Here is a 14,871-nt window from a genome sequence, read left to right on the forward strand (position 1 = left end):
TATTAGGAAGAAATTTCATAGACAGGTTGGTTCCTACCTTCCACAGACACTGTAATGCATAACATTGCTTTCCAGTCAACCCTAATGATAACAACCATTTTCTTTATCTAGCAAGGCTTTTGTGAAACTTCAAGGTGTGACACTGTATGAACAAACAAGAAGGGTCTGGTACAGAGGTATAACATGACTGCAGTCACTGCTCTCACCCAGCGCAACAAATAAACCTGGCTAGCATTGATGGCACCTGCAGCTATCAAGCTTCCTCTCCTGTAGTGTAAAATGGTGGGCACACTAAGGCTACAAGCCTGTGACTTTGGTTCATCCCCACCTACAACTGCTGGGGCTGGTGTGCTATGAAGCAGGCAGTGTCACATATCTGGGTACGGCTTGTCACGACTGTGACACTAGCCCTGAGCTACATCCCTCAATGCTTGCACTGGGGTGTCCCAGCTTGCTGCCCCCAGCGCAGCACCCACATTACACAGGGGGATACTGCAGAAGCCAGGTCCCAAAATGCTCCTTCAGCTGCTTGGAGAATTTATCCTGAGATGAGTTTGTACTAATGACATGACTGAGAATCCTGAGGATACAAAATATCATTAGCATTGCCATGGTTGCTAAAACACAGACTGCAGGAAGCATTTCTAGCAGTTTTGAGATTATTAGCAGCTAAAGAATGCTATTGTTTTGCCACTTTGATATTTTTGCCCTTTTTAATAATCCCCCTCTTCTAAGAGTTCACTGAATTTATATTTTCAAAACAGAAGATAACTGACAAGTAATAAAATACATTGTCCAGGGCATTTTTAATGGCCAGAGACCCTATTATCCTAATTTCCTAAAGAATGTTCAGACATATACGATAAATTGCACTGAATTATATATGTTAGAGCAATTAATAATGAGCATTAGAGGGTCAAGGCATTTCAGAAAGTAGACGCCTTATCCAGTAAGCTTGTTAATGCTTGCACTGAGTTGAAATGAATAACAAACTACTTGAGGTCTCCTGTGAGCTCTAAAATACAGGATTTAAAAGTAATCTCTTTCCTTGGTAGTTATTTAAAATACCATATGACTTTTCAGAATCTAGTTTGCAATAGTTCATTAAAACACTTTTTAAATTACCGAAAATGAAAGGAGAGCCACTAACATTTTTATAGTCCTTTGCCATCTGAAACAGTCATCTGTTCCTTGTCTGTAACACATACAAACGTGCGCTGTGTCTGAAGGAGAACAGATTCTTCTCTCTATGTGTGCATACACCTACCAAGGAAGTGCTATACAGGTAACCTTCCTTCTGTTGTGTAACGTAAATCACATACTTATCCCTAAGCTTCAAGCTTTAGTTGTTATTCTCTTGTTCCAAGCTTTTTCAAGGTGAAAGTGACTCTTGACATTTGATGACCATTAACACAGCCGTGGCAGTGCTGACCAGAAGGAAACTACAGGCCTGAAGTGAGGTTTGCAGTGGCCTTGGTTCATTCTAGGCAGCTAGAAGTAAAAAGGTTTATTTACTCTTGAGTTAGATTGGAGGAAACCCAAATTAAAAGAAAAAAAAAATTCCTTTCAAAATCATTTGGGCTATCATGGCACTGGCCAAACTGCTCAGACTGTGTTTTGGCAGAACAGAAATTAGAGGAGGCTTGGACCTCAGTTTTTGTGGGGTCCTTCTCCATTTAGCCTAGCCAGAGGACACAATCAGGGCTTGCTCCTGGACACAAAAGAATGCACTTTTGCAGAAGCCTGAGCGTGGTTTGGTGCCAAACCACAGCCTTCCAAGGGAAGAAACCTCTCTTTGGACAGCTGTGTGTGGGTGGAGAGTGTATTCTTCTGGGAGGGTTACACCTTTAATGCCTCCTCCTCTCCAGCACTAACCTGGCCTCACTTTGTTGATCAGAGCAGAGATGGAGCAAGGACATGGCAATTTCAGACTAGATCATTTTCTCAAAGGAACGAAAAATGAATCATCCCATGAATCTATCCCATCCATACAGGAAAGTAGATGGCTTGCTTTAATATCCCGTTGTGAAAAGCTAGCTGCAGTCCAGACAAACACTTGTATAGCAAACAATCGCTCTTTGGTTTCACGCACTTCTAAACTTTCTCCTTCAGATCAGTTTCCTTAGTCTCTGTGATCCCTTTCATGCTTCTTTTCAGGCAGATATCAATACTGCTGATGAAATGCATTACAATTAACTGTTGGTTAAAAAATGGAAAGAAACAGAGCTGGTGCTGTCCAGTAATTATTTTAGTGGCAGTTAGTCACTTATTTTGCCCATATTAGTTTTTGAGAGTGGGTGAATTAACTGTTTCGCTCAAAGTTACTTTCCATAATAAAAGACCAAGACATAGGACTGTCATATCTAAATGGAAATCAGAGAGTGTTCAATTTCATAAGTTCACTTTTAAAAAATTAAGGTTATTGTTTATTTTAGCATGTCTACATTGAGTTTCTCCTGTGTATCATTACTGGGCTTCAGAATTTCACAGTAAAGCAAGGTGTAAAGGATGTCCTTATTACCCTTAGTGAGATATCCGTAGTCAGCCATAAAGAATATTATGTCTATGTAAGGTGCTGCATTTCTGAGGGGGCATCAACCTTCTTTCAGTTTTTATGCCCTTCACCTCAACATCATAGACTGGTGCAGGAGATTTTCAGTGCTCAGAAAGCCAGCAGTTAGGCACTATGTATTCTCAAGTCCTGCTAATATTTCATTAGCTTCTAAAGCATAGTAGTCAAATGCAAGAAAGAAAAACTGAAGAAAATGAACTGATTTACACTCGGTTTAGCATATTCAAGTGCAAAGAAACTTCCTGGGTTGGGGGGGGTGGGGAGTGGGGGTGGAGAAAAAAAACACATACCTTGTGATATTCAAAGGAAAGAACAGCTGCTTATCATTGGGCCTAATATTCTGATGGTTGGTAAGGAATATTATGTTTATATTGGTTTAACTTCTGAGCTAAACAGAAGCAAACCTATATTATCTAGCCATTGGTACCCAGTTTTAACATCTGAAGACAGCTGAATCAATTAAACCAATGGTAAAGATTACCTCTGTAAAGCACTGTAATTCAAGAGTGTAACTAATGGGAAAGGAAATCATTGGCTTTGAATGAAGAGATACATACGATTCCTCTTAATTACACTTCATTACCCAAGAGCAGTCCTTGTGAGTGATACTGAGAAAAACAGTATGCAATCAGTTTAATGTTTTATAAGTAAAAAAATCACCGTGGGATATGATGCATGCTAAGAGAACACAGTCTTACTGTTATCTCCTCATTTATATTTAATGACTACTGGCCCTTTAAATGATGAGATTTCCTTTCCTCTGTGAATGGATGTCTTTTGATAAGGGGCTACTTAATTAGTGATCAGCAACAGAAAGCATTTTTAGCATTTTGGATACTGCAGTCTTAATCCTTGTCCTTCACAGCTAAAGATGAAAGGCATACTTGAATCTTGGTATTTTTTTCTTTATTGGTCAAACCAAAAGTCTGGTATAAAGGAAAATTTGGACCAACCAAAAATACTATCTAGAGGCAAAAGAAAAAAAAGTGTTAAAGATTTATTCACTAGTAAGCATACCTCAGTTAACTAAGAATAAAGAAGTTTATTGATGATTTTTAACAGTGTAAAAAAAAGTAGATTAAGATGTAGTGAGACAATTTTGAAAAAGAAAATCAAACCCATACATTTTTTGATTTTCCATGCTTTTGTAGGTTTACTCCATTTTTACCTGATACAGTTTTAGAAATTAAACAAAGTCTTCAGAAATCCTTTCCATTGATTCTGTGACATTTTTGGTGAATTAAGTCTCAACAGAAAAAAAAATCTTCCAATAGTAGGACAAATAACGGGAATTTTGCCATCAGACTAATGAAAGAAAGGCTGAGCCCTGTATCTGCTTTGTATCTGCTTTTTGGGAAAAAGGCATAATTTGACATCAGGTACTTTATTCATTTCTAGACAGTAAGATCTTTCACAGTTATACAGAAAAGCTACAAAACCTGGGAGGAAATAAGCAAAGAGCTCTTGGTGTCTTACAGAAGGGCAGGAAGAAAATTACTCTGTAGTTGCAGTCTTCTGATATGTGATTTCCTATAATGTCTTGTCATGCATGTGGCAGTATTCCCAGTCTGAATGGCTCTCATCTGATTTGGCAACTTTTATATTCTTGTGCCCCTAAATGCTTGTTTTCAGTCCTAAATCCCCATGGATTTATTGCAATGTGAAAGTGACTCATTATTGCTTAATAGTTCTTTTGCATCATGGAAACAACTTGAAAAAAGTTTATAGCATTGTCACTTATGAACGCAGGTTGCAAAACCAAAAGTAAGTGCAAGGATCTGATTCAAACATTCCACTGATTTCAGTGAATATTGAACCAAGTTTCTAAAGAAGTCAGCGCATCTAATTTCATTACTTGACTTCTACCACTTTTGATAGATGCATTTGTGGAAGAAGTCCTCTAATGAGACTACAGATATGGTGACTCTCACCTTGGGGCACTACAAATCTAAATTTAGTAAAACCTGTCTACCAATTTTCAAGAACCAGGACAGCAAAGAAGTGATGACACTTTTCTTGAGCAAATGGTTGGTTATGAGATCTCTGACAGTGTGGGTTCCATTAAAATCTTGACATTTACCAGACCTTAGTATTTACCTTTATTGTTTTCTTTTTGTGGTATTCCTATAGAGAGAACAGGAAATACTATGATAAATTTAACAAATGTTCGGTGAATGTCAACATTTTAATGATACCCTCTGTTTTCTGATGTGGAAGGGATGGAGCTGTCACTTGTGAGGGTAGACAGGTCTGTTATCTGAGAAAGAAACAGCCATTCTGAAGGTATTTTTCACATGAAAGTGCTAAACTAACAGCAAGGGACTGTCTTGGAAGTGTCAGTCCATTCTTAACTCACTCTGTAGTGCCTAGATATTGTCAGAACACAGTGCAGGATATATGACGCAAAAGTCTTCAAATAACATGCTGATGGGCTCAGCATAAGAAATGGGTGAGACAGACACATATGTTATAATGCAACACCTCAGTGCAACAGAGCTTAGGCTGGTGTATTTATCAGAGTTAGTTATAAGGAACCTTGCTACTGTCCTCAACAGTTTTCTTTCTCTTTGCTTAACTCAAACTACTAATTTGTGCTCTGCTTAAGCATTCACAGAAATAAACACGCAAATATATATGTGTGTGTACTTATACACACGATGCACATTTTCTTCAACAGCATCTCCCTAAGACAACAAGAAACCTAAGCTCTTGTACCAAGAGACCTCATTACAATAGCCTATATCATGTCATTAGCTGTTGCCTAAGAACTGTAGCCTGGTGTGCATGGTGCACTGAGTACAAGCAAGGCACTTCCTCATGCAGGTGTCAGGGATGTTAACTGGAAATCAAGTCTCCTCACTCAGAGGAGTAAGGTCCCACTACTACGTACCTATCCATGTTGCACATGTGTGCACACACCCCAGAAAGAGAGGAGAGAGTCCAGGGACACTGAGGTGTGTGTTAAGGGACATAAGACACAAAATATTGTATTCATGGTTGGTACCTGCAGCATTTTGCTTCTTTTGGATTCTTCTCCCAGGCAGTGCAGCTCAGTGGCAGATTTCATTTTTCTGAGCACCAAAACCTAACAGCTCCATGACTAGACTCTTAGGAGTTGCAGTGGACTGGAAGATCAGAGACATTCCATGCCCTCTGAACATCCTTTTCTTGCTTCTTTACAGGGGCTATAAAACTTCCTTCTCAACTTGTGTTTCAGTAACTGCTCTGACTGGAAAGATGGCAAAAAGCAGTAGGGCAAGCAGGTTAGGATAAATCTCCCAATGCTCTTGAGCTGTGGAATCTTACATTTCTTAGGTGCTACAGTGGAATTACACTCTTCATCCTAATGGTCACTGTCCACTTTTTTGGCTGACAGAGCAGGTCCAGAATCCCTGAAGAAGTAATCAGGTTCTGGGTAATCATGCTGTCTTATCTTTCATTGCCAGTGCCTTTCCTAAGCACTCTGGGAGCAGAGTTAGAGACAGCAGCATTGGTTTAGCAGATGTGGAGCCATTCTCTTTCTGTTTTCTTTCAGGGACATATGTATAATTCAGGGAGGACTCCACTGAAAAAGCGGTGCATTTACTTGGGCATAAAAGAGATGAGAATCTGGCTTCACATGTTCTATTTACTCAGAAAAGTAGTAAACTCTCCCCAGGCATGGAGCTGGGCCAAGCTATGTGGTCCTGGCAAGGCACTACTGTAGAATAAGGAGGGCTAAAATTTGGCTCTAAAAATTTAATCCCAAGGAGTAATTTGATTACTTTTAAATGCAGCTTCATTTTCAATTATTTTTCTCAGCATGTTCTCCCGTCGCCTCCATCCGGAGCATGAGCTGTGCCATTATGTGCCTGCGCCTGGCCGAAGAAACACACAGACCGCTGCTAGGCAGGGGGTAGCAAAATCCTGTCTCCCTGCTCATATGGCACCTGATAAAGGTACCCCCATACTGCCCGGAGCCTCAAGAGGCCATGGCTTAGCGGAGATACAGAATAATGCACAAGCAGATGAGGAATAATCTGCAAACACTGTCTGTGGCTTTGACTGCACAGCGCAGTGCTGTGATGGTTAGAGACCCCCAGGCTGGCTTCTCACAGCACAGCACAAGCAGAGCCATGGAGAGCTGCTGGCTCAGGTCCTAGAAACAGTATAACTGCTTCAGTCACATAGCAGCCAGGGTATCGCCTCCTGCTCTGGAGCTTGCTCACTTAGTGCAGTTGTTAACTTACTATGCTGTATTTTGTGTGACAAGCGTGTTATATATGATAGAATAAAGAAAGGGATGCTGCTGATGCTCTCCTTATTGTCCTTATCAGCATCTTAAGATGACAGCATGCACTTCTACAGGCACTTGCAGGCACTCAGAAGAAACTGAAAATGCTCAGCCTTTTTCCAAAACTCAGGACTTAACGTAAAAGTCAAATATAAATTAATTGTTTACATTTTGACACTCAAAGTAGTAAATACATGTTAACTTTATGGCCCTTACCTCTTCAAACATCAGTGAAAAATGGATCAGTCTGCAAAGCAGGAATATTAGAAATTCTTCCTTTTTTAGAGTTCTGTTATAACTGTGTGTATGGTGGTATTTTATACATATAATAAAAAATCAGTACATGTAAACAAATACAGTATAATTAAATATTTGAATTTTCAAGTTCTAAAGAGATCAAGGAAAACAATACAATGTCTCTTCAGAAAACTACATAAATATTAGTGGGATATTGATGACCATTTCAAAATACATTTTCTACATGAGGGTAATGCCTGAAGTTCTAGCAGATAAAAAGGCGCAAGAAATACATAAGGCAAATTCATACTCTGACTCAGAACTGGTTTGCCAATGTAAGCAAACTGATTTTAAATAAAATAAAACACAGCCACGAAAAAAAACCCCAAACAACACCTCTGTGGGAAGTTCGAGAAAGGTACCACTGCACTGCAACACTAAAATGTAATTATTGAACCCTCCCCCAACAGACAGTAATTCTCACTTACAGTACAATTTTTGCTTCTGATTACAAAGTCCTTAGCGCCACTTCACTTACTTCACAGCAGTGTAATCTGAAGACTGGCATCCACCCTGTCAGTAAACCCCAAACAAGATACAGGGTCTAGTCAAGATGACTAGATGGCAGATGTAGGAACTTGATCAAGAATTTAGAGCATTAGAAAATCATATATTTAATGGATTCAAACCAGAGACTTGTCAATTGTAGACTGAGGTTTTATTAGATCCCCGCGGTGATCAGGTTTCAGCCCTTATGTATTTAGCAGTTTTATAAATGATCAGGAAGACCAGAGAAAAATCATAATCTTTGTTAACGATGACACCTAAGAATGGAGAAGTGCTTAACCAGAAAAATGTCTGATACAGAAAAACTCACCTGCTAGGTTAGACAAATGAGCAAACACTAAGTGCTATAGCACAGCTACATGTAAAGGAATACATCCAGGAATATAATGTGTAAGACACACTTACAGGACAGGGAGAGTTTACTTCAGGGACTCCAAAAAGCGTTTAGGAATCATAATGGATAATCAATGGTTCATGAGTGCCTGGCACGATTCTGCATCCAAAAGAGATGGTACAGTCCCTGAAAGAATAAACAGGAGAATTTCTGTAGGCAACCATTCTGCAAGCAAGCAGAAGGGAATTATATTAAGTCTGGATTTGGCACCAGTGCTTTGTGTTTGGAAGTTTATGCTGAAATATGGTATCCATGATTCATCAGGGATATTGGTAAATTGGAGAGGGTTCAGAGAAAATCACAGAGCATCATTACAGGATTGGAAACCAAGCCTTTAAACTCCAGGACAGCCATGCAGTTAGTTCATCAAACAGGTTAAGGGACAACTTGATCAGAGCTTTTAAGTAACAGAAAGAAAACTTTGATAATGAAGTAATGTAACAATTTTCAGAAGTTAAAGTCAGAGCAGAAATTGAGTTAACACTTCTGCTAATCACTGGAAAAATTCTAAAAGATCTGTGTTAGACTCTCACATCTAGAAATATTAAAAATAGGTTTGAGGGTTACTCTAAAGGAGTTTCTTTAGTTAATTAAGACAAAAACTAACTCAGGAAAGGTCTTTATTACATACAACGTCAGGCTATTTGATTAAAAATGATCTGGTCAAACTTCATGGTCTGAAAATAAGTTACGAGTAAAAAGTTGAAGCCAAGGGAGACCATGTATTCAAAAAGTCAGCATAGTCTTTGGACAAGAATTTCCTAACATTTAGGAGTCTTGATCTGCTTGAGTGTAGGAAGGCTCTACAAAAGGACCGAGACAGGCTGGACCAATGGGCTGAGGCCAGCCATATGAGGTTCAAAAAGGAGAAGTACCGGGTTCTGCATTTGGGTCACACCAGCCCCACGCAGCGCTACAGGCTTGGGGAAGAGCGGCTGGAAAGCTGCCTGATGGGAAAGGACATGGGGGTCTTGGTCAACATCCAGCTGAACATGAGCCAGCAGTGTGCCCAGGTGGCCAAGAAAGCCAACAGTGTCCTGGCTTGTATAGAAAAGAGTGTGGCCAGCGGGACAAGGGAAGGGATTGTCCCCCCATACTTGACATCAGTGAAGCTGCACCTCGAATCCTGTGTTCAGCTTTGGGCCCCTCGCTACATGAAAGACATTGAGGTGCTGGAGCATGTCCAGAGAAGGTCGACAAACCTGGTGAAGTGTCTGGAGCAGAAGTCTTATGAGGAGCAGCTGAGGGAACTGGAGTTGTTTAGCCTGGAGAAGAGGAGACTCAGGGGAGACATTATTGCTCTCCACAACTACCTGAAAGGAGGTTGTAGGCAGGTGGCTGTTGGTCTCTTCTCCCAGATAACAAGCAACAGGACAAGAGGCAATGGCCTCAGGTTGTGCCAGAACTGGCAGCATCAGATTAACAGTCAGACCTGATGATTTTAAAGGTCCTTTCCAACCTAAATGATTTGACGATTCTATGCTTCTCTGCACAACTGACTCACAACTCCTACTGACTTGCGTGTTTCTTTAACACTGAGAGATAAGACTTTAGAAACAGCTAGCCTCACAGAAAGCACATACTGTCTGTGAGGCAAGCAGTATTGCTTTGGTGACTCACATTTGGTGCATAATCCCCAGAATACAGGATTACAATCCCCAGGTCATACTACTGCCATGTAACTGAGCAGCAAGTTAGTCCCTAGTTCCCATTTGTGTATGGGATTCTCAGTGCTAAATCCAGCCCTTTGCATTCATCTTTTTTGAACGTTATGATATGGATTTCAGCTGTGTGTTACGCTGATTGCAGTTTCACCCGGACCATAGTATATTAGATTGCTTAGAAGAATGACATGTGGGAATGGGCCAGAAGCCTCACTGAAAGAGATACATCACATCCTTTTCCTCCTTGCCCTACCCGCTGGAGCTGTAACACTGTTCAACAAAACATCGTTTCAATGTGATTCGTTCCTGATTAGTCCATGCTTGCTGTGTCTTATCACCATAACCTCTCGGTGCTGGAAAGATCTTTCCTCCCTCCTAAGGTAGAGAAATTCAGGGTGTTACTCTCTAATTCCCTTTCTCCTCTATTCTGCATTCTCTTTTTAAAAGTAAGCATTGTGTCGGTCCTCTTGCAAAGGTCTGGAACTCACCCATCCTTTCCGAGTATTAATCACTACCCAGCAACTGCTTGTCCTAATCCCTTAAATACTCCAAGGGTATATTTCAGCAAACTTAATGACTGCAGCACACTAAACTTATCTAAGTATTATTTGACTTGATATTTCACTATTTGGTCAGAGTTCTTGTCCTCTTATTAACTGCTGTTAATCATATCAGAGCTGCATTTTTAAATCTAAAAATTCAATTTAAAAATTCATTATTTTTTAAAAATTAAAAAAAGATAAATATGGCTGAATTTTTTCTGCTCCTGTCTCCATTAGGCAAGAGATTGTATTTTTCTCCATCTCCCATAAAGGAACTATATTTATAGAAATTTTATGTTGCTCCTTATATCCATCACTAGTTGTAATTCAATTTCTTCATTAGTCTTTCTGGTCTTGTCTATGCATGCCCACGTGTTTTTTATACTCAGCCTCCAGCACTTTGTTTCTGCTTACGGTTTCTCTTTGATTTTCATGTCCTTCAAGAGCTCCTGGTGTTGGATTCTGGTGTTTTACTACAACCATTCTGTTTTCTTCACATTAGGGTAGACAGTTTCCTGGTTGGCTTTTTTTGTGTTCTCTCTCCTAGCAACTTCCAGCTCTGCTTTGTGTTTGAATTCCTCCTTATGAGAACTTGCCAAACAATTTTCTGGGTTTACTGAAGTTCACTGCTATTATCTGCTATCATGATGAATGTAAATCCTTAGACTACCACTGCATCCAGTTTTCTGTAGGATGTGAGCCACTGATCTGTCACATCAAGCCACCGCTGACACATCACATCCTATGTCTCTCCCAGAAGTTCCCTTCCTGGATGCAGTTCTCTGCTAACACACAAATTCCTCTCTCCTGCCTCTTCCCTTTCTGTGCCTTACTGTGATTCCCCACAGGTATCATCTGCATGGTCTGAACATCTACCATTTCAGTTAAATGAATGACTGTATTTGCATTAGCTCCTGGCAATAGTAATTTATTAAATTCTGGAAGATCAGCCACTAGAGGGAATCTAACACATCCTGCAAGCATGTTAAGCTCTCTCTCTTTGATCCCTTTCTTCTTACATGGTGGCATTTAGAATAGCTTTATGCATAATGAAAATCTTTTACAACCTTTGATAGACAACAACTATTTGAAATGTCTGTTCTCTGCAGTGAAAATATCTTTGCTGAACGGCAGCTGCTGTGGGTTATCTCTGAGAGTCTGTTTCAGTCCTGAAATGAGCACATATTAACTCCCTTTTGCTGTCTTTAGATGCAGCGCTGCACTTCCTAGGGCTCAGTTGTCCAGGCATCCCTGATGAAGTGACTTTTGCAGAAGCAAAAAACCAAAGTATGTCACAGACTAGCAATTTTGGTTGGTGTGTTTGCATCCTGATGACATTATCTCCTGCTGTATAAGGGAGAACACGGTAACAATAGTTGAAGGAAGGGGTGAGAGCAGCTGGAAAGAGGGGAAAAAACCTCAATGGTTTCTTTAAAAATGTCCTCCTCTTGCTGAAGACATTGGTGGTGGGTACGGGGAGGGGCACAATATACAATAGGGATGGGACACAGACGGACAACTTCAGAAGAAACTTTGAGTGTTTTAAATATTTTTTTGCCTTTGAAAAAGGCAAAAGTGAAAAAAAATGAGTGCCCCTTTAAGTCCTACTGACATGCTGGGGTTGGTAACTAACTGCACTCTGTGGTTTGCAGTGCTTTTTTATATGTTCCTGTTTTTATGGAGTGCTAAATGGCTTAATTCCATTTTACTAGTTTATTCTGCTCACTTGCTCATAACCTCATTAATCTGGCACACACCATTTTCTTCCCAAAACGGAGAATACACAATCATTTTCATGTAATAGTGTCTCTAGGTATGTGCAACCATCTGACAGGTATAATGTGGTTTAATTCACTGTTTATTAGGAAATTATCAACTCTGCATAAAGGTGCAAGTTATGAATAAAAAGCATAAACTGGGTAGACTAAGCTCTTTAGCAGCACATCAGGATCCCAACTGATTTAAGTACTCAGTGGTGCCGGTGGAGTGGAAAGGATGCACTGTTCAGCCTATTTAATTACCTTTATCTGACTTTTATATGAGGAGATTGCTAGTGGTTACCCAGATACTTTTATAGGCCCTAACTGCATACGTTGCAAGATTGATCTTCTTACTATTTGGCCCAAAGCAGACACTGTGGGGGCTCTGGCTCTTTGCTAAATAAAAAGCAGAGGTTCACGAACTGCAGAGCCACCTCATCACACTCTTCACTGCAAGGCAGGTTTTATAAAACAGAAGAATATTTTCTGACATGCCCACGCTGATACATCTTCAGGTTTTAGTACTGTAGATAAGGGAAAGCTGACTTGTTTTGGTTTATTTTGGTTTATTTTGAGTGAGATATGGCACAGCGAAGCAGACTGAAATGTCCAACCTCACAGAGATCAAATACAAGACCAGGAGATCTGAGCATGAAATTGGATAGCTTCCTGCCTTTGCCTCCATTGCTTTCCCTGTCCCTAAAGAGCATTCACTCATTATTTTGGTTATTTAAACCAAGTGGAAATAGGATATCAGTGTCTGTGAGCCAGGTGAAACAAACGGCTTCTGAAAATCTGTACTTCAAAAAAATGGTCTTGAGTAGAGACAACAGAACTTGTTTAAATTTAAATGCTGAAGAGAAGGGATGTTCTGTCATGTCTCCAATTCTACCTTTGTGAAATCTTTCTACAGGAAAGATGTGAAAACCTGCTGGCCACTTCTGCCAATAGAGAAATTCAGTGAGAATTCTCTGGAATTAAAATGGTACCCAGCAGGGGATTTGGACTTCAGTGGAGGTACTCTGTCAGAGTTGTAAGTGATTGCCCTCCTACCTATATCCTACTTTGCAGGAAGATGGTCTGCAATTTATAGGCGTACAATACGTGAACATGGTTTCCACATTGAGTTGTGTGGTCAAATGCAGTAATCTAAAAGACACTGCTGATGACTTAACATGTCCTGAAAATGTTCTATATACTACTGTTACAAATAACTCTCAAGGCAACTACAGTAAAAATAATGGGAAAATTCCTTCCAAACAGTCTTGCCCTTTTCCCTTTTTTTTTTTTTTTTTTTTTGTCTTTCTTGGGTTTTGTGGGGTTTTTTTGTCTGCAGTGAGCCGGCAGTACACTGGAAGGCAGTGCTTACCTGAAATAGCTGTCAAGGAGATTTGAAATTGAAACTGGAGATCATCCAAGAAAAGGCAGGGGTGAGGGCAGAGAGGAGCAGGATGGGCAGCAGCTTTTCAGAAACAAATGAGGGCAAAAGGACTATCCATTACACTAAAGAAACAGGCTTTCTGTTCCAGGATATGTCAAAACCTCAATTTTTTTCTATGAGTCACTGCAAAGAGCCCACAAAGCTGAGAGTGTCCTTTTAAACAGATCATGGAATCTCGAGTAACAGGTTTACATTCCATGATTCAAGAGGTGGAGACTACAATTATGAAAAAAATGACCCACTACAGATTTGAAAGACGTGCATAATTCTTTTTAAGATAACTTTAAAATAAAAACCAACTCCTTGCTACATTGTATGGGTTTCTAATCAGATTTCTTCTGCTTGTTTTTTTTTTTTTTCTTCTGCTATATTCTTCCCTCATCTTTTCTTTTTTTTCCTTTTTCTTTTAAAACTTTTGATGCCATAAAAACTCAATTTCATATTTTCTTTAACCTTATTATAGCAGAATGAAGCACGATTTTTCTTTTTTTAACTCCTGCATTGCTTGTTAGTTAAAATCTCAATTCTGCAAACTCATTTGCGCAATACGGTTTCACGTTCCTGACCTATCAGTGAGCTAACCATCCCATTTAAAAAAAACCTGAAAGACTTGATTCTGCTCAGTTCACCCATCCATCTTGTAGATCCTTCTATATCCTTTTTACTAAGATGGTTCTAAAATAGTAGCCACGCATATAAGTTTGATTATTTTCTATGGCAGTTTATCTAAAGCAGTAACGGTCGTATATGGTTGTCCTCATTGACTTGAGAAGAGGTGCCTTTATCTTTCACTGAGTAACTTCAACTGATAAATTATTTAGAAACAAAAGGGAAGGAAAATAGGGAAAACAATGTAATTAAATGCCTTTATGGCCTTAGCTCTTCTTTTTTAAAAACTAGAACTCCTCCAGTCTGATTTCATTACATATGGTCAAATAAAAAAGTTAGTTTTTCCTCTTATTTTTTTATTATTAAAATATTTAATATAAATCAAAGGAATTGCAGTAATTCGTAATTCATAATTTAAAACTAAAGCCCACCACATTTGTATTGCTGCAGGAGCTAGTCTTCCTGCAAGGGCACTCTCACACGACCAGAACTTCCCAGCTCCAGTCACAGAGTGTTCTAAAACAAAACATGAGAAAGGGATAAAAATAAAAAGGCTCAAAACAAGAACAAGTATGTTGGGTCAGATAACAAGTTCATCTAGTGCAGCATCCCATCTCAGATAGCAGCCAGCTGTAAGTGCCTGAAGTATAGTATAAGAACAGAGAAGTTTGCAGGCTTGATAGGCTACTCTCTCTGTGGTTCGGAGCCATTGTATTTAATAGCCCTTGACAAATCTCTTTCCAATGAACTTGTACAGTTGTTCATCAGACCAATGCAAAAATTTGTTTTGAATCTGCCATCTGACTACACAG

At 39.6% G+C, this 14,871-nt stretch overlaps 1 long non-coding RNA gene across 1 annotated transcript in view; it reads left to right on the plus strand.

The window, feature by feature from the left end:
• LOC308055436 overlaps positions 1 to 14,871 on the plus strand; it is a 210,625-nt gene that overhangs the window by 128,586 nt on the left and 67,168 nt on the right. The window lies entirely within an intron of this gene.

Source organism: Falco punctatus, assembly GCF_963210335.1.
Source record: "Falco punctatus genome assembly, chromosome: 1".
Classification (NCBI taxonomy): domain Eukaryota; kingdom Metazoa; phylum Chordata; class Aves; order Falconiformes; family Falconidae; genus Falco; species Falco punctatus.